Source organism: Cupressus sempervirens, chromosome 4 (genome assembly GCF_028749045.1).
Source record: "Cupressus sempervirens isolate cs-2001-9-10 chromosome 4, ASM2874904v1, whole genome shotgun sequence".
NCBI lineage: Eukaryota > Viridiplantae > Streptophyta > Pinopsida > Cupressales > Cupressaceae > Cupressus > Cupressus sempervirens.
The window spans coordinates 261,644,816-261,665,231 of record NC_143121.1 but is presented as its reverse complement, the minus strand read 5'-3'; the positions used below and the strand labels follow the sequence as shown (position 1 = coordinate 261,665,231).

General features: G+C 37.6%; 1 protein-coding gene across 2 annotated transcripts in view; it reads right to left on the bottom strand.

The window, feature by feature from the left end:
• The window catches only part of LOC149560986 (uncharacterized), a 232,320-nt gene extending 214,067 nt beyond the window's left edge, over positions 1-18,253 (bottom strand). Inside the window, exons 1-3 of one of the 2 annotated variants that reach the window (XM_089824922.1) lie at positions 17,306-18,253; positions 15,480-15,559; positions 15,178-15,260 (exon numbers count right to left, since the gene is read on the bottom strand). The gene's annotated coding sequence lies outside the window, so the exon portion shown is untranslated. Of the gene's footprint in view, positions 1-15,177; positions 15,283-15,479; positions 15,560-17,305 lie in introns of both variants that reach the window. The other variant, XM_089824921.1, reaches the window with a different exon arrangement.
• Between the last annotated feature and the right edge of the window lie 2,163 nt (positions 18,254-20,416).

Genomic DNA, 20,416 nt, shown 5'->3' with positions numbered 1-20,416 from the left:
CACTTGAGGACCAAGAGGCATGGTATATCCACTCTTAGGCCTAGCTTTAGGATTTCTTCAAGCACCCTATTATTTCTCCTTATCCAACTTTTGTTATAGTTAAACCCAAATTATGAATCATATATTAAAAATAATTATTCATTATATTAATATATATATTATTTCATTATGACTCTCGTGATATCTTCTTTAACCCTACTAGTAATAATTGATTTTATGAATTGTATCTTCAATAATTGTCTGACATGAATGTAGAACCTCAATAAAGATCTATCTTTCTTTTACATTATTTGGGTAAAGTTACATCTCTAACCATAATGTGTTTGTTGTTTTTTATTGAACTTGTGATTCTAGGGGAAAATATAGGGTAATCCAAAAAGGGGTACATCACTACCTTTCTCTGAAGTAAATTTTCTCAAAACAAAAACCATCTAAAATAATTCATATGTGACAATCAAGAATGACTCATTCTATCAAATTTTATCAAGCATCATAAAAAATCTAGTACCCAGACATATTTTAGAATGTGCAAAAGTGCATAAACCAAACATTATATTAGTGTCCAGCATAACAAAGAAGATCAATTAGACTTAAAATTGTATCCCCATTGTAATAAAATAGGATGGGCTACAAAAAAGTAACAACCAGTATCAATGGAGGAAAACTCGCTTTCATTAATACAACCAGCAGCCCACTGTGTCCATATTATAGTTTTAAAATATAATTTCTCCCACAAATTGCCACTCTACTATTGTTTAGTTCATTTCCATATGATGCATATGAAGAGCTGAGTGGAAATGTTATATGGTTTCATTAATATATGCACTCTATCTCGGTTTGTTTGTGTGTTCCTTGTACAATGAATTGAATAGAGATGTTACCTATTGTCAATTCATTATAACACTCCTTACAATCCTGATGCTTTAAAACATGTTCATAAAACACATCTATAACTGATATGACACAATATCAATTTAGACCTTAAATCTACCTAATGTTCATAAACACATCTATAACTAATACGACACAATAGCAATTTAGACCTTAAATCTACCTTTCTCTACGCTATGTTTCCATGAAGCAAAAGCCTCTAAAGAGATTCCAGTTTGATAGTCAGAAAAGACTCATTCTATAAAATTTTGATGGGTATCATAGAGATCTAGCACCTAGACATATTTTTGGAATGTACAAAAGAATAATAGCTCTCCAAGCAATTTATTTAAAAAATAGGACACACATATGGGAAGGGCACAGTTATATCAACCCTCCTGGAAAGAGGTGAAAAGGTCATGTAAGGTATAAGTATTCAAAATTTTATAATTATGACGCATGTCATGAATTGTATTAAGATATTGAAGTGTATGGAGTAGCAACAAGTTTAATTGATTGAACATGTGTAACATGTAGAAAAACTAAAGTAAATCTGAAACAGCACCTATGAATTTAATTACACAAGACGCAATTTTTAGTGCCTTGGCATCGATATAACTTCAAGGATACAAGGAGCTCATAGACCTTATGGTTTGTCATCTCTACCTTAAAAAGCTCAACAAGTTCATGTTTTTATGCTCCCGACCATGAAGGTGTTAGTCAATCATCCAAAGAGATCACCTTTATTGTGCATGACTATGATGTCCCCATTTTGAAAATTTTAATAATAAATAATCATTGAATAAAATATTTTAATAAATATATAGTAATATTAAAATACAAAAATATATAAGTAACATAATTATTATATAAGTATGCAATAATATTGAAAAGCAGATCTAGATAATTTAAATATTATATAAATATTTTAATCTAAGAGTATATTCACAAAATAAATAAGAATTAATAATAACTAAAATATATATCAATAGAATATTAAATAGTAATATATCAAATATTATCATCTATTACAACATAATAAAAAATGTATTATAACATGTATCAATATATAATATATAACATATGATATAACATAAACCCAAAATTTAATATAATATATATAACTCCATCTAACATCCCAAACGGTGATGTACATAATCATGTTTTGAAAAAAAATGCATAACCTGCAACGACAAGGAGAAGAAAACGATAAGGATGGGGGGTAGTGTATCAGCAGTTTATAAGAGATACAGTCAGCAACTACAGTACAAGATAAGGAAAATTATGAGCAGAATCACTTGGCTATTGAGAGTGGAGTATCCTAATAACTTACATGGGTATTTAGCCACAACAACAGTACGCATCCGATGGGAAAAAAGACATCATCATTGAACACGAAGAAAAATGAATACATCATAATAAGAACATGATATAAATCAGAGTAACAAGAACAGCCACTACAGATAATGAAAAAGGGAGTTTGAACTACTCAAGAGATCAAGAGATCACTTCTGAGCCTTAGAACCATGTCTTGTTCCTTTTGGAAGCACTTTGTCATTTGAGTAGAGATGTCATCATTTATTTCTATGCACTAATATTAGCACCTCTGAGTGTAATGTCCCCTTTTTAGCATTCATAGCATGATGTTGTCGTTAGCCTATTTCCCCACGGTCCCGTAGGCTAACCAGGACATTAAAGGGGCTTAGAGGCCATTTGGCCTAGATAGTTTCAGTTGCAGGTCTTTCTGAGGGGTTTTGAGGCAACTTTGGGCATACTTACTATTTATAGTAAGTCATCTTGGGCATGGGTGGACATCCAGTGGCAACGGTATGTCGATGGTAATTGTTTAACATCGGCAAGAAGACTTGTTTATCATTGATAATGATTTGTTTTGCATTGATAAAGCTATTTTATAAAGTTAAATTTAAATATTTAACTTTATTAATGCATAGACTATAGTTTGTGGAAAATATTTAAATTAAGAGTCCCCTTTATTTTATAAAACATTGGAGACATAAGTTACATAAAGGGAGTTATGTTTTATCCCACATTGAGAAAACGAAGGATAGAGCTCTTGTGAGAACACTATAAAAGAAATAGAAGAGCTTCTTTTAAGCAGGCTTGGAAATATCAAAGAATTTGGAGAATTTTCTAGAGATTATATCTCAATAGTTTGAAGGACGAAATCCCTTCAAGCTGGAAATATTGACGCCATTGAAAGATATGGTCTTGAGATTCAACATGGTAGCAGTCTGAAAAAAGCAGATACGAAAAAGCAGCCCGAAAAAAGCGGAACCGAAAAAGCAAGCGGAAAAAGCAATCCGTAAAAGCAGTTCAAAAAGCGGAACCGAAAAAGCAGGCTGAAAAAACGGGTACGAAAAAGCAGGCCGCAAAAGCAGTTCGAAAAAGCAAAGCAGAAGGGGCAGCATAGAAGGAAATTATTTCAGCCATCTACAATTATTTCAGCCATCTACAACCAGGTTCTTTTGTTAGTATTGTTTTTAGGGTGTTATAAGCTTTTAGCTGTAAGTGTGCATTATACCAGCATTATCATTTTGTAATCCATGTAAATGCCAAAGTCTTGGCCATATTTCATGAGCATTGTAATTTTCATTGCAATTAAGGAGATAATAGTTGCTGGTGTCATTTAAGCAATTTAATATCATTATTTATCAGCTAGTTAGTTTGCATACCAACTGTTTGTAAAAATGTTAGTTGGCTGTAGGTGTTCATTTCTCATGCTTAGATCATATATATGCACTGAATATTGTCAAATTTAGTAGCACACTCATGTTAGGTCATTTGTGTAGTCCATTGTAGTCTTCTAGCACAAAATTTTCATTGATGCAAATTGTAAAAAAGTCATTTGAAGCTAGCTGAAATACTATATCAGTCATACGTCCCTTGCATGTGAATTGTTTGATGAAATTCCTTGAGCTTTCATCAGCATTCTTGAGGGCAGATTTGAGGAGGGTTATTACAGTGGTATCATAGCTTGCTTGCAAAGTGTTTGACGAAATGTCAAACCACTGAAGTATAAAGATTTTTGGTGTCTGAAGAAGTTATAACCTATTGGGGTTATTACAGTGGTATCAGAGCTATAAGTCCTGCCATCCTGTGGAGGTCTTATAGGGAATTTGGATAGCCAGATAAAGAGAAAAATGTTTGACAAAATGAATGCCAGTCCAAATCAGGGAAAGGAAAGATTCTTACAATTATTAGACACCTTAGCACAGGGACAGCGATCAGCAGAGCAAAGAGCACAGGAACAGAGTCAGAGATTTGAGCTTATGATGCAGATGATGGCTTGTCAAATGGGGTTGAATGCTAATGTGGGTGGAGGAAATAATCAGAATGGTAATAATCAGGATGGGGAACATAATGGAGGCAAACAAGTTGGGAACAATTTCGGTCATGCACCTCAGCAAACTAGGACAGTGAGTTCGCGGCCCATAATTCCCATATTTCCTCCTAGAGCTCCAAAGCAGCCCGTACCAGAGGCCCAGATCACTGATATACAGAACCAGTTGAGGAGAGATTGGGAAGCCGGAGGTCCAGATTTTATTGCTGCAATCACCTTTAGGGAGTATATAGATGTGCGGATGAAGCATATGCCACGTGGACATGACAGGAACCAGAGCTATGAGCTACAAAAGAAAGTAGGGAAACTTCAGTTACCATATTATGATGGCTCAGGGAAGTCTACAGCAAGGGCTTGAGTTCAAAAGCTTGACACATACTTTCAAATGAACCCTATGCCTGAGAAAGAAGCTATTAAGTATGCAGCAATTCACTTGGATTGGTTAGCACACAAGTGGTGGCATCATGGTATGGTCACTATGGGTCATGCACACATTACCTCATATGTGGAGTTTTCGAAGAGACTGATTGAACGCTTTGATAGGCCTAAGGATCATACCTTCCCTTTGACAGGCAGAAACTTGTATCAGGAGTTTAACAGACATGCAGATTCGATACAAGGAGACTTCAGCACATCTTCAGGTAATGGTTTATCTGCATCATCTTCACAGGCAGAAGGGGTTTCAGATGTTGTGCAAGTTGAGCCAGTTGCATCAGAAGGTGATAGCATAGGCACATCGGATTGCATGATTGACACAGATAGTGATCCCAGTACAGTTGGGCTAGATGAAGTTACAGCAGTTGAGGATACTGTCATGTTTGAGGATAGTACAGTTGATCAGAAAGTGAGCATTCAGGACTTTGCAGAAAATGAGTATCAAGCACAGTTGGATGCTTCTTCACATGAGATAGAGGCTAGTAGCTCTTCCCTTGGTTTGGCAAGCCAGCTGAAGACAAGGGACAAGGATATTGTCGCGACTTTATCTCATCATGACAGGATGTATGGATTGATTGAGAATCATATTTGGATGATTCAACTGCAGGAGAGACAGAAAGGAGTCACAACAGGTTCTTCTTGTGACGACTTACAGCAGATCAAGGAAGGCATGGAGGCAATGAAGGTAAGTTACATACACCGACTTTCAGATCGCGATCATCTCCTTAATCTTGCAGGGATCTATTTAGATGCATTGAAGAAGAAGGAGGAGGAGGTTGACCAGCTTTCTCATGAGCTAGAGGATACTCGGAATTCCTTGGTGTGTATTCAGTTGGCTCTCCAGGATTCTGAGAGACATGTGGACGAGCTTTGTCTTGAGGTGAGCTCAATTCGGAAGTTAGCGCTTATAGCAGGGACTCAGTTTTCTTTTACAGTCAGGTCACATGTTGATGATTTCTCAAAGATGACAGAGTTTACAGGAGAGTCCCAGGATCTAATTATTACAGACGACACCCAGGGGAATGTTGTGGATAGTTTTGATGACTTAGTTTCCTCAGCAGTTTTTTATGGTACGGAGGGGTTGGACAGCGATGCTACAGTTTTTGATACTACATATGTTGATATGAGCTTTGGAGTTGATTCGCAAGATATGGATGGTAATAGTTTAGAGACCAGTAACTTTGAGGATGCTCCTTTAGACAGTGTGTCAGAGGAGGTTTGTAGGAGACAGTCTAGCCAGTGCCATCATGTGTCTAGTCAGTTGAGAGTTAGTGAGCGAGACATTTCTATCGCTTGCCAGCATTTCGACGCTGCTCGTCAGTTGTTAGCAGTTTATGGATGGGGTTGTCCTACTAGTGATGAGCAGGGAGGTAGTTATCTTTCCTTGACAGAGATCCACTCTTTATGGGAGGCTATTCGGATTCTGAGACAGGATTATATGCAGTTGGTAGCCGACAGAGATTATCTTATGTAGTGGGGGAGTACAGCATACGATGCATTATTGGCCAAGGAAGATGAGGTGAGTGAGTTTACTCAGCAGCTCGAGGTGACTTTTGAGATTCTTGAGAATACACAGTTGGCTTTCGAGGAGTCAGTTTCATTTGGCTAAGGTGACCATGGAGTTAGAGCGACTGCAGTCTTTACCAGATTCTGTACAGTCACAAGCTGTGGTGTCTAGTGATCCGAGGATGTCCATGGTTGAGATTGTCAGAGACAGTGGAGATGGGGATGCATCCACCCTTGATACTAACATTGGCATATCGGTTCCGTTCCTACTAGAGTTAGGTTCAGTTGAGTTGGGTGCTATAGCAGATTGTTGTGGTATGCCTGACATGGTGGTGGCCTCTAGTACTGATGGCACGGAGACTAGAGATGTTGTATCAAAGATCATGTGTGATGTTGGTGAGCCGACAGTTGGCATGGTTCCTGCTAGTGATACTACTCCCTTGGCGATGTCTTCAAAGGTAGTAATCAGTTCCAGCTTGGTTAGTGATCGATTGCAGTTAGTTTCATCTAGGTTGCAGTCTGAGCCACTGACTAAGATTGGCGCATTCAATCGACATTACACTGTGAGGTATGCTCATCAATTTATCTTTGATGACCATGTTGATGAGATGATGATATGGAGATATACTTTGATTCCTAGTGCTTGTCATCAGTTATGGGATGGTTTGACGCCACAGGATGAGAGTTGTGATGGGCATGACATGGCAATAGGTTCTGCGGTTGATAGCTTGATAATACATGACTTAGAGCAGGAGTTTGGGAGTGATGCTTCAGCGGTTGTTGTTATTGATTCTACTCCTTTGGCTATGACATCTCCTAACTTAGCTGGTGATCAGTCACAGTGGGTTGTATCACTTGTTCATGGTGAGCTGTTGACTGGGGTTGGTTCTTTTTATCAGCATTATACTGCAGGGTATGTACATCAGTTAGCATTTGATCCTTGTGTTGAGGAGTTGGTGGCAGGCAGATTTGGTGTAGTGCCTCTCCCATTTGACTTTTGTAAGTCATCTTGATGGATGCAACCTTGCTGATCTTTTGTTGTGATGGAATCATGATTGTGACCCTAAGTGGTCTACACCATTGAGGTGTTTGGATTTATGTTTCTGTATCAGTTGCTTTGATTATGCTTTTGACTGATCTTTGAGATTATGATGTGTTTTTTGGTTCACTGAGGTTTGTGCCAGTGGTTACCAGGATCGATGTGGTATCATGAGGTTGTTCTGTGATTACCCTGAGATGTGTGCAGAGATTGCACTATGTACTTTTTACCATGCTACAATGGACTAGGTTCCTGTAGCAGTGGTTAGTCATGTTTATGACTGTTTTTGCTTATGTGTTTTAAATGCCTTTTTAATGCAGAGTAATCAATCATTATTAAATGCTTAAGTAATTAGAATGGATTGTTCTTGTTGGATTCTTTGGTTATGTGCTGCAGACATTTACCTTGTTTTATTTTGATCTGAGAGATATCTGTTCTCGTGTTATGTTTACATTTGAGATGACCTGAGGGTCAAATGTTACTCTTTGATTCCAGTATCAGAGACATTAGACTACTATGCTGTTCAGTTAATCATATTGCATGATGATGCTATTTTGAGATGACAGTGTGTTTTGTGATGTTATCTGGTTATTTGGTATTTGGACATACCTCTGATTTTGTTATGTGACGGATTTAATGCTATGGTTATTCACTTCATTCCTGCGTTGCTATGCCTTTTGCGAACGTGAGTGATGTAAATAGATTATTTTAATATAATTAAATAAATGGTTAAATTAGGTGATTTAACGCATTATTGCTTCGGCTATGTTATTATATGCAATTGCACTTGATCGTGTTGTTTAGTGTGCAGGATTATATCCCTGGCAGTGGCACATGGAGTTAGTGATTCAGCCTTTCATATTTTACCAATGTTGTCCTTGTATGGTCGACGTATCCTTTATTAAAATGTTTAATTTAAACCTTTCGGTGATTATTAAATCCGAACTCATTTGCATTATGTGATTAGACCAGTAAGCGTGTCTGTGCATTTAGAGGTTCGCATTGTCACGAAAAGTTATTAAGGAGGTTTATGTGTTTTTGGATTTTCGGGCTTTTTAAATTGATTTATTTTAATTTCTGGCAGCTTTGCCATAGATGAATTCCTATTTATAGGAATAGCCTGTTTTCATTTGGGTCGATTTGGGGTTTAACTGGATTGGCTGGTTAAATGCCCTAATCGATTATTCACCCAAAAAGTGAATAAATATCCAAAGAGGAATTTAATTCCTCACTTCTCACTTTTGAATTGGAAAGTTGAAGAGTAAAACCCAAAATCCTCTTCATGAGGATTTACTGTTTTGTTCGTTGTGGGAGCTACGGGCGTGGGATCGTCGCGAGGTTGGGCTCGTTGGATCCAGCTCGGAGAAACCTTGGATTGCCGCGATTTTCAACTACTTCTGCGGGATATTTATTTTATGGTTCAGATTCCCGTTTTGCCCTTTTAGCTGTGAGGTAGGGCTTTCCCGTTTTATTGGTTCTGCTCCGTTTCTGCTTCTTTTTTTGGTAGCCGTTTGTTTGGAGGCTGAGAACTAGTGTTCCCCTCCGTTTTTTGTTGCTAGTTCTGCCCGGTTGGTCGGGTATGAACGTTTTTCCCTGTTTTTGGAATGGGGTTTTGGGTTTTTGGGCCGTTATGCTGGCCGTTTTTGCATACGGTGTCTGTTTTCATTTATTTTTGGATTTTTGGGGTTTTTGAACCCAAAGGCCAAATGGGTTTTAATTTTAAAGTTTTCCAAATTTTTGGGATTTTTACCTCGTTTTGCATGCCGCCCTGTTTTCTCGAGTTTTCTTGGCACAATGTGGGTCGTGGACCTTGATGATCCGTTTGGATATCAGTCAAACCACTTTAGCACTTTTCTGTTGCATTGGGATGCGTGTTGCATCCGTACTCCCGACGTTGTGTTCGGTTGAGTGATTTTATATTTGTTATGTTTTTGTTGGACCTTTGCTTTTGTTTCGTGAACGCTAGGATTCGTGTAGAATCCATACTCTCGGATTGAGGCCGATTGAGTGAGTTCATGATGTTTGGTCTTGTTACATCATTGGGATTCGTGTAGAATCCATACTCTCGGATTGAGGCCGGTTGAGTGATTTTATGATGTACGGTTTTATTGGCTTTGGGATTTGTGTAGAATCCATCCTTCCCGTGTTGCTTTCAGTTGGGTGTTTTCTTTGCATTGTGTTCTCATTCCTGTCCTTGTGTTATGATCTTCGTGATGGTGGTGCGCCACACACGAGTACGTGCGCGTACGTTTGTCGAGGGACTTGCGAGTCTCGACCTTCCATGTCTTTTCTGGAAGTTTTGATCATTGGGGTTGGGTTGGGAATTTGCATGCCTACGGGCACTCATCGTTGGATGAGCATGGGTAGGGTAGGGTAGCATCTGGAGGGGGCTTCTATCTCGCAGCTCGGCGTATGGCGCCGGAGGTTGACGGAGGATAAGAAGTTTTAAGTAAGTGATAACTAAATAAAATTGTGAGAGTTAATAAAACTAAAGATAATGAAAAGATCTACATTCGTGTGATGGTTCCAAGGGAGTTCCTTGAGAGTGTTGCCACACGTGATCCAAGCTTGGGCTTTTGGATGCCAAGCGACTCTCCAGGATGTCAGCCCCTACTTAGTAGCCTTTTGAGTGTCTGACCAGGACCTGTACTCCTTGCATTGTCTTAGGTTCTTGGTTCAGCCATCATACTGTCTGGTGTGAGTGTTAGCCATGGATGTTGTGTTTTATGTGTGTTTGTGGTTGGATCATTATCTCCATCAGCACGGCGGGTCCACGGCGGGTGTGGACCTATGGGTGTCACGTGGTTGGGAGGCGTAGCTACCTTCACCACTGCTAGGGATCGGTGTACAGAGACGATCTTTTGTCCTAGTGCGACCGTTGCTGGATGTCTTCACTTGGTACTTCGGGTTCCGGAGTATGCTTTCTTGTGATTTATGCTTTCATTGGGATGCTTGTATATCATGTTTAGATGATGTTAGTTTACTTGACGCATTCCCTTATCATGATGTTTAGCATATGATTATATGACGTTATTTGATTTAGTAGTATATCTGTTGCTCACTGCTGTTTAGCATGTGATAGGTGATGTTATCTATTGTAGGATTATCTTTATGCTTTACTACTAGCATGTTAGATTTCCTTATGCTTATATTGTTGCATGTTTTAGTAGTGACATCCCTATTACGACAGTACTGACGATCTGGTCGGTGGCTTGGGATGTTACGCGCGGGGGATGGCTAGGACCCACGATGGTCTTATGATGCTATTGACGGTTGGGAGGAACCGCGTACTTAGTTTGGTTGTTTTGTTCCTGAGATGTATTTATGTACATTGCGATGTTGCTTTTGTTCTCTGCGATGTTTATATTTTTGTGTTGTTCTTGCACTCGAGTGTTCATTCCTCGAGCCTTTGTGGATTCGGTACTCCCTGGTGTGGAGGTTTTTTGCTCTATTTTGGTCCTTTTTGCTTCTGGGAGTGTTTTCGTGTTTCTATGGGCGACATTTGTTCAACATGGTGCGACACTTTAAAAAGTATCGCACGCCCATGCAAACTATGTCGAATGACACTGTAAAGTATCGCACGGCTTCTTGGGAAATGTCATACGACACTGGAAGAGTGTCGCACGCCTTCTTGAGAAATGTCGTACGATGCTGAAAAGTGTCGCATGCCTTTTTGAGAAATGTCGTACAACACTGGAAGAGTGTCGCACGCCTTAAGGAGAAGTATCGCCCTCCCATAGTAAAAAGTGTCGCACGGTTTTTGTGAAAAACCTACGCGTGCCATCAGCGGGCACTTTTCTTCGTGATCCGATCTTTTTGAGAGTGGTTTTGGATACCCTTTTGGGCGTTCTTCGACCCTTTGCTGTTGCATTTTGAATTCTGTCGATTTCTCTTGAAATCGAATTTTCGTGTTTCTGTTTTAGTCTCTTGGGGTTTAAAATATATTGTTTAAGTATAAGAATTCCTTATACTTAAGATATATTTTAATATATGCGACAAATCGTTTGAGATAGGTTTCAGACCTCTCAGAGATAAGTTATGGATTCTAGGAAATTTCAGGGCTTCAGGATTTCAGACTTAGCCAAATTTCGGGATTCTGCATTTTACCCCAGCTTGGTGTTTTGTTTATGAGTGGTTGTTTCTTGTGCCCTCATCATGTGTGTTGTCCTTGTTGGCTTTGGTTGTGTGTGTCAGTTTGGTAGTGGCGTTTGGAGATTCGTTGGTTGCCGGGATTGTGTTGAAGTCTTCCGTTGCGATCTTTGTGATCCCTGTATGATGTTGTCTTGTGCATTCATACTTGTAAAAAAAAAAATATCTTGGCTTGATTTGAATCCTTGTTTCCAAGGATCTCCGGGCGGGGCATTACATTTGGTTTGGGTTCCATTTCTTGCTGTTTATCTTGTGATGTCTTTTCACCATCAGCGGTGCATGGGAGTTATGGTTATGAGACAGTGGCCCGTAATCTACAGAGTTGTGTTAACTGCAGTAGATGTACATGTGTGGATTCTTTGTATTTGGTGCAGTTTCATGTGGGAGTGGTCACCATTATTGCAGAGTTGGATTGTACATTCCATATAGACCAGTGGGATGTGTTGATGGTATTTACTGTGTTGGCAGTTTGGGTTATCTACTCTACTTGGGTTCTGATATTTCGAGAGGTTGTTTCTCATGGGTTCCTGACTTTGGAGTTTGGGTGAGTTGTATTCGCCAATTTGATTATGGATTCCTCTTGGTTAATTTTCAGAGGTTGTTGCAGGAGCCTATGTTGACTAACAACAGTATAGTACATGACTACATTTGGGATCCAGGTGGATTGATTGGGTTGTTGTTCGGCCATTGCTTGGGGACAAGTAATTTTGGGAAGGGTGGACTGTAATGTCCCCTTTTTAGCATTCATAGCATGATGTTGTCGTTAGCCTATTTCCCCACGGTCTCGTAGGCTAACCAGGACATTAAAGGGGCTTAGAGGCCATTTGGCCTAGATAGTTTCAGTTGCAGGTCTTTCTAAGGGGTTTTGAGGCAACTTTGGGCATACTTACTATTTATAGTAAGTCATCTTGGGCATGGGTGGACATCCAGTGGCAGCGGTATGTCGATAGTAATTGTTTAAAATCGGCAAAAAGACTTGTTTATCATTGATAAGATTTGTTTTGCATTGATAAAGCTATTTTATAAAGTTAAATTTAAATATTTAACTTTATTAATGCATAGACTATAGTTTGTGGGAAATATTTAAATTAAAAGAGTCCCCTTTATTTTATAACACATTGGAGACATAAGTTACATAAAGGGAGTTATGTTCTATCTCACATTGAGAAAACGAAGGATGGAGCTCTTGTGAGAACACTATAAAAAAAATAGAAGAGTTTCTTTTAAGCAGGCTTGGAAATATCAAAGAAATTGGAGAATTTTCTAAAGATTATATCTCAATAGTTTGAAGGACGAAATCCCTTCAAGCTAAAAATATTGACGCCATTGAAAGATATGGTCTTGAGATTCAACATGGTAGCAGTCTGAAACAAGCAGATACGAAAAAGCAGCCCGAAAAAAGCGGAACCGAAAAAGCAGGCGGAAAAAGCAATCCGTAAAAGCAGTTCAAAAAGCGAAACCGAAAAAGCAGGCTGAAAAAAGCGGGTACGAAAAAACAGGCCGAAAAAGTAGTTCGAAAAAGCAAAGCAGAAGGGACAGCATAGAAGGAAATTATTTCAGCCATCTACAACCAAGTTCTTTTATTAGTATTGTTTTTAGGGTGTTATAAGCTTTCAGCTGTAAGTGTGCATTATACCAGCATTATCATTTTGTAATCCATGTAAATGCCAAAGTCTTGGCCATATTTCATGAGCATTGTAATTTTCATTGCAATTAAGGAGATAATAGTTGCTGGTGTCATTTAAGCAATTTAATATCATTATTTATCAGCTAGTTAGTTTGCATACCAACTGTTTGTAAAAATGCCAGTTGGCTGTAGGTGTTCATTTCTCATGCTTAGATCATATATATGCACTGAATATTGTCAAGTTTAGTAGCACACTCATGTTAGGTCATTTGTGTAGTCCATTGTAGTCTTCTAGCACAAAATTTTCATTGATGCAAATTGTAAAAAGGTCATTTGAAGCTAGCTGAAATACTATATCAGTCATACGTCCCTTGCATGTGAATTGTTTGATGAAATTCCTTGAGCTTTCATCAGCATTCTTGAGGGCAGATTTGAGGAGGGTTATTACAGTGGTATCAGAGCTTGCTTGCAAAGTGTTTGACGAAATGTCAAACCACTGAAGTATAAAGATTTTTGGTGTCTGAAGAAGTTATAACCTATTGGGGTTATTACACTGAGGTGCTCTAGAATATATACTATTGGAGACGGTTAACAACATATATATATACATTGCTCCATTTGACCGCAATAAAGCATTAATGTAAATTCCATATGACTATTTGTGCTATTCGTCTACACATAATATCCTAGAAATACTATAGATCTAGACAGGGACACTACAGAGCATTGGAACTTTCATCTCATTACATATTCAGATCAGCATAAGAGATACTATCTCTTTATATTCCTTAATCTTTATAGGTAGTATATACTTGCAGATCAATAACCATTAACCAATCCTCCTTTATTTGCAAACTAATATCATCTAACATGAAGCATTATAAATATAATTTTTCTCAAAGATAAATCTTCATTCAAAACATCTATACCATCAACAATTGAGATTGCTGAAGTCAGATCAGAGGTTCATATCAGAGGTAAAATAGCCCTTGCCAAATAACATTGCTGATTGTGAACAAATTAAGATAGGAAAGGAATCTCGTGCAATTTCATTTATGAGAATTCAGTTCAAACTCTAAGAGATTGCGTAGGGGGACATTACACAAGGTAACTGAACATTGCAAGTTGAAAGCTATATCTCATAGTCCCAACTAGGGACATTACAATGACTAAATAGAAATTTATTAGATAGTGTTACGTATTAGCACAGCCAATGCGAAGTGATTATAGCAAAAAATATTTTTTGCACATATTTATTTATAATATATACAACTATACAAACTATAAAATTCATTGATCATGCATACTTGGCATTTAGCAACTCATGCCCTTAAGAAAATACAATAACGATTCAATCAATCACAACTAGCAGTCTGGAATAGGGCTTCTCAAGATCCACATTCTAAATTAGTTTAAAATGTACTAACCCTAAATTGTAAATTATTAAAACCTAATATTTAGTGTTCAAGAACCTAATTGGAAGCTCAAAACCAACTCAACAGCTTTTCACATTTTCTATTCAAGTCACCAAAATCTGAGCTGTACAACATTATATAGGACCTTAACCAACAAAAATATCTAAGAAAAATAAGTTCAATAATAAATTGCATATGAATAATTTAAACAGCATACAATCACAATCCAAATCTTATGCATGCCTGAACATCTAAACAAACCCATGGCTGAAAATAAGCTGTATAATTGATTACATTTTGGTTTTTTTAGATCACAAAACCCTACTCATCCAAAAACATGAGAGCTGCAAATAAGCTCTATGATAGTTCACAATTTTCTCTATGTCAACTACAAATTGCCACAATGTAATACATACACATTCGTTAAGAACTTGATTAAACAATTAACAGCCAAAAATTAGCTCTACAATTGTTGGCATTGTAAAAAAAAATATAATGCCTTGCTGAAATTTTAAAAAATACTATATTCAATCCCTATTCTTACTTTACACATCACCAAAAAATGTAAAAATTAGAAAAGAATAATTTAGAGTTTTAAATTGCTTATATAATATACTTGTAATAATTAAATGTTTGAAAACTAAGTAAGCATATCAGCTTTACAAGCTATTAAAAAACCTTCAGCCAATAGTAAAGAGATTTCGTAAGCAGAAGCCTATTAAAAGAATTCAAAACTGAATTACATGGATACTCTTCAGAAGTCAGCAATGCTTACCATCCCATAAATGGAAGTCGTTGCCTCACCCACAAAGACTCCTTCAGAGCTTCTTGTGGCTAAAGCATAGATAGCCAAAAAACCTGCTGCAAGAAAAGAGAATGGCTGGCAGGCCAATCAAGGAGAATTACAGCTGATGCAAGGATAACTGCATGCATTAAAAATGTACTTGCAATAAGCCTATCCAAATGAAATGGACCACATTCAGAGACCGGACATAAAATATTTGATTCTTATTTTGACACCAAAAATCATATTTGAGAAGAAACAGTAAAAAACAATAATTGTAGAGGTTGCACTACCTATAAATCATCCACTTCAAAAAGCAAGTACAGAAGGGTAGTAATCACTTGCCTTCAGCTATATTTTCAAGACAATCTACCTACAACCACCAACATTAAAATTATCTTATCATTCATATAATTAAATTTTATGAATCCAAAAACATCTATTACAAATTACATGTCTCCGTACTTCAAATAGAGTATAAACTTGCCTTTCCTTACTAAATCACCACGAAGCTTGAAGAGTTATCAGAACATACAAAATGATGTATATTAATTAAAGAAAAGGTATCTAAATACATTCGTTAACTTTTTAATCATGATGAAATAGACGCCCAAGGCTTTCCATTGGATTAATTCACACTTGACATTATGTGTTCTACAAAAATGTGAATGAATTAAATTCCTTATAATTTGTCATTAGGGGGCTGAAAATTGCAATTTGTCATACATTGTACCACTTGGATCATGTTAATTTCATCTTAACTACTTCCTCTAACTTTGACAAACAATGTCTTGGACTTGGACTTCAGAAAAGTTACATCCGGTAATATGATCCAATACAGAGACACTAGAATTATGCAATTAGAGTCCTGGGTCCAATGTTTTACAGAAGCTAAAATAGGTTGCAAGTAATTGCATACATATCTATTAAATAGTATAGTCTATAGGCATGTGGGAGTATCAAGGAATTGATCGCATGGGAAATTAAACATCTAGAGACTTGCTTTATGAAACTCCCACAAAATACTTTTTTCAACTATAAGTACTTTGAAACCAATATGAACCCCTGGCTTTAGCTTCACAATGGAACAAATTCACAAAATTTCTCTCAATAACTAATTTGAAGATGCACCTTCACCTGTGAATCCTTCTCAAAGATATGGCCTTAAATAGAGACATAAGAATTGATAGCAATAGCATCATCTATCAACCAAGCAAGGATTGGGAATGATGGGATCAGATACAGATTCATTAAAGGCTAGTGAACCACAATATCTATAACATGAAACTTTACGGTATTTCCATCTATTGCCTAATGTACTAAGCTCCTCTATTGACCGTATTTATGATGTCGTAATCACAGTGTTGATTAAATTTGAAAACCCATTATATGCATCGCAATAATTATTAAAATATTAATCTATATAATGCAATCCAGTTTTCTAGAATGCCCGCACATTACTAACACTGTCACCAATCATGTTCCACCTTGAAACATCATGCTATGGCTTGTGAATCTGTGATAGGCAAGCATTGACTCGGTCATGAAAAATGACACATCATGCTGTACTAATCAGATGGTCAAGCATCAATTGCAAATACCATAGCCTTCATCAGGGAATGATACAGAGCATTTCTTTCTAGACACAATTTAATATTATGAAAGATCAAAAATATCAACACCCCACTTCAAAATAGATAAAACCCAAATGCAAAAATCTAAAAATTAAATCCTGGCAGAAAACATATGACAATACCCACCTTCAATCTAGACAACTAACTAACAAACAAGCCCCAACCCTACACCCAGAAAATGCTTACTAAATCTGTATAACAGAAAGAGGGAAAATAACTCATACCGTTTCAAATATACACGGCAAGATGCCCTATAAAACAAGACATGCCCAATTCCATACCAGACACCCAACATAATTCAACAAAACAGAGGGACTACGGACACCACCAACCACACTGGAGCTTGCTAAGCATAAAAACAGGGTGATGGTTAAAAAGACAAGCCAAAAAGATAAGATAAAGAAGACTGCAGTTGCGTGCTTTCCCCTGTGGCCCTAATTCTGAATTATGAATTCATTATCAATATATAGGGAGTGCTACTGTACCTGAATCATGAGAAGAATAAAATATTGATGCTTAGAGAGGCAATGTAGTGATCGATTATCAACAAGAAGACGGAAGGAGTCCTCGTAAATGTAAGAAACAGAGTACGGAATTCATCCCAGAATGAGGAGTTCATGTTGCGGAGATTATCCCTTCCCTGTAACGAGTTCACCATGCAGGGTTTCATAAATACGAGAAATGGAGTATGAATTTCATCCAAGCCCATCAAAAAGAAGGATGAGGAGTCCGAAAAGCTTAAGAAAAAGAAAATTAGAGTTCAAGGTCCCTCAGAATGCTCTCAAGACTACTAAAAGCAACGGTACGATTCAAGGTACGTCTGATCCTCTTCCTATAATATCAATTGGCTCATCCTTTTTCCTTATCTCCAAGGCCGTAGTATGAATCTCCAGAATTTATATGAACCCTCCAATACAAATGCAAATCTCTGTCCTCTGCCCTCTCTTGCCCGGATTTTCTTTGCCCCTTCTTAAATGTGTAAATCTCCCAACGGCATAAATCTCCCAATAAAATAAAGTTGCATAAATCTCTTGCTATCAATCACCCAACGGCATTTTGAAAAGGGAAAAACAACACGCACCGACGGAATTTTCCAAAAAGTACCAAATTTTCAAAGAAAGCACTTAGTCTCCCAACGGCTAGCCTAGCTGGCATAGACGCTCCAACCCTCCTGCTGCCTATGAAGTTATGAACAGTATGATCGCCTCTAGTTAATACTTCTATATCTCATAGAAGTATGAACAGTATGATCGCCAATGGTAATTTGGAGAAACTTGGAGGGTTGTATGGTAAGGTGGATGAGGAAAAGGGATTTCAAATTGAGGATGATCTACTTCTCTTGGATCTTAGGAATTTTGACACAATTGAAGACTATGTCAACAAAGCCAATGAGTTGAGAGCACTACTTAAGGATCGCGGTAATCCCATGAGGGATGATAGATTGATTTATCACATCTTGAAGAGGCTACCTTCAAAGTATGCATCTTTTGTTTTGAATTACAACACTCACAAGTTGACCATGGGAAGTGCCTTCACTAAGCCTTCATTTGATGCATTTGCAGAATGTTGATGTTGGAACAATCCAAGTTGATAGATATGGGAATTCTCAAGTCGTCAAAGTCTAAGGCATTGGTGGCTAGTAATGAGAACCAAACAAATAAAAGTGGAAAAAGTTTCACCAACAATAAGAAAAAGCTATCTTCCTCCTCACACCAAGGCAATTCTTCTTCCAACAAGAAGGGAAACAATAACAAGAAGGATAAACTATTTTGTGCATATTGCAAGAAACCAAATCATGATGACCATCATTGCAAGACTAAGAGAATAGATGAGTTGGAAAACTTACTTAGGAAGAACAAAATCAATGTGCCAAATGCTTCCAAGGATTCAAATCCATCCACTTCAAAGGGAAAAGGGCAAGCACTTATGGCAAGTTCAAGTTCTTCAGGGGAATGGATTCTTGACTCGAGTGCCTCACATTATATGGGTTCTTCAAAAGGACATTTTTCTTGATTGGAGCAATCTAAGGTACGTCACATCTTTGTAGGGAATGATACACAAGTGGAAGTTGAAGGGAAAAAACAAACTAAGATGGAAAATGGAGAGTTCAAAGATGTTCTCTATGTTCCCAATCTTAGCACTAATCTCCTTTCAATTTACCAAATCAATCACTGTGGAGGTGGAAATAAAGTTGAGTTCCTTCCTAATTTAGTAATGGTGTGAAATCTTAAGGATAATTCATTGGTTGTTGTGAAATCTTAAGGATAATTGATTGGTTGCTGTGGGTAAAGTTAATCATGACACAAGGCTTTATTCTTTCTTCCACTTTGTGCCTAAGTCTCCTTCACATGCCTTGTTGACACATTCACAATCACAAAGTAAATTATGACATGAGCAGTATGGACATCTTGCCTTTCACTATCTTCATCAACTTAGCTCAAAAAATATGGTCAAAGATCTACCTACAATCAACTTTTCTAAGGGTGAATGTTCAACTTGTTCAATGGATATGCATCAAAAAGAGAAGTTTGACAAAGGGAAGTCTTGGAGAGCATCAATTGTTCTTGAGTTTGGTTCACACTATTCTAGCAGGCCCTTTTTTAGTGACGTTAGTTAGCAAAGGTTGCTATGTCCTCACTTTCATTGATGACTTTTCACGCTACTTATGGGTCTACTTTCTTGATCACAAGAATGAAGTGTTTGATAAGTTTCTAGCCTTCAAAAGTCATGTTGAGAAGCAATCAAGTAAAGCCATCAAGGTTCTTCATATGAACAATGAAAGAAGATATGTGAACTCAAAACTTAGAGACTTTTGTAAACTTGAGGGTATTGATCTTCAGAATCCTATACCATTTAGTCCACAAAAGACAAGTGTTGCAGCAATGAGGATTAGAACTCTTAAGTCAATGGCAAGTTGTATGATTCAAGCTAAGTCTCTTGATCCATCACTTGAGGTAGAAGCTATAAGTAGTGCCAATCACATCCTTAATAGGTTTCCTCATAACGTCTTAGATGGAATGACTCCTTTTAAGGCATGGTGCGGAAGAAAACCAGTTGTGAAACACTTCAGAGTTTTTGGTTGTCCAGCATGGGCACACATATCTTCAAGGGAATGCAAGGCACCACCACCAAGGCCTTGTATTTCATTGGATATGAATAAAGTGTCAAGGCATATAGAGTTATGGATCCTGAGACTAATGAAATATTCATAGAGAGGAATGTTCACTTTGAGAAAAGTTCACCTAGCTTATCCTCTAATCCTCTCCATACCTCATGCATTGTGGAAACTGATAGTGATTCAACAGGCTCACTTGTGGGGGATACTTCTGATAGATGAAGAATAAGGTCACAACATCAGCACATTCCACATGCATACATTACTGTAGTGATAGGTCCATGTAATTTAGTATAGTTGGATACACCTTGTCTTCCAATTCTAGCATCAGGGGATGACTACTTGATAGAAATTTTAGGTTTGTTTGTGGAGTCCTACATAGTAGATTTGGGAGACATTATTGATGATATACATCTTCTCTTTGATGAAGAAGATCCTTCTTCAGTTGTTGTGATGGAACACTCTGACCCTCTCGTCCATT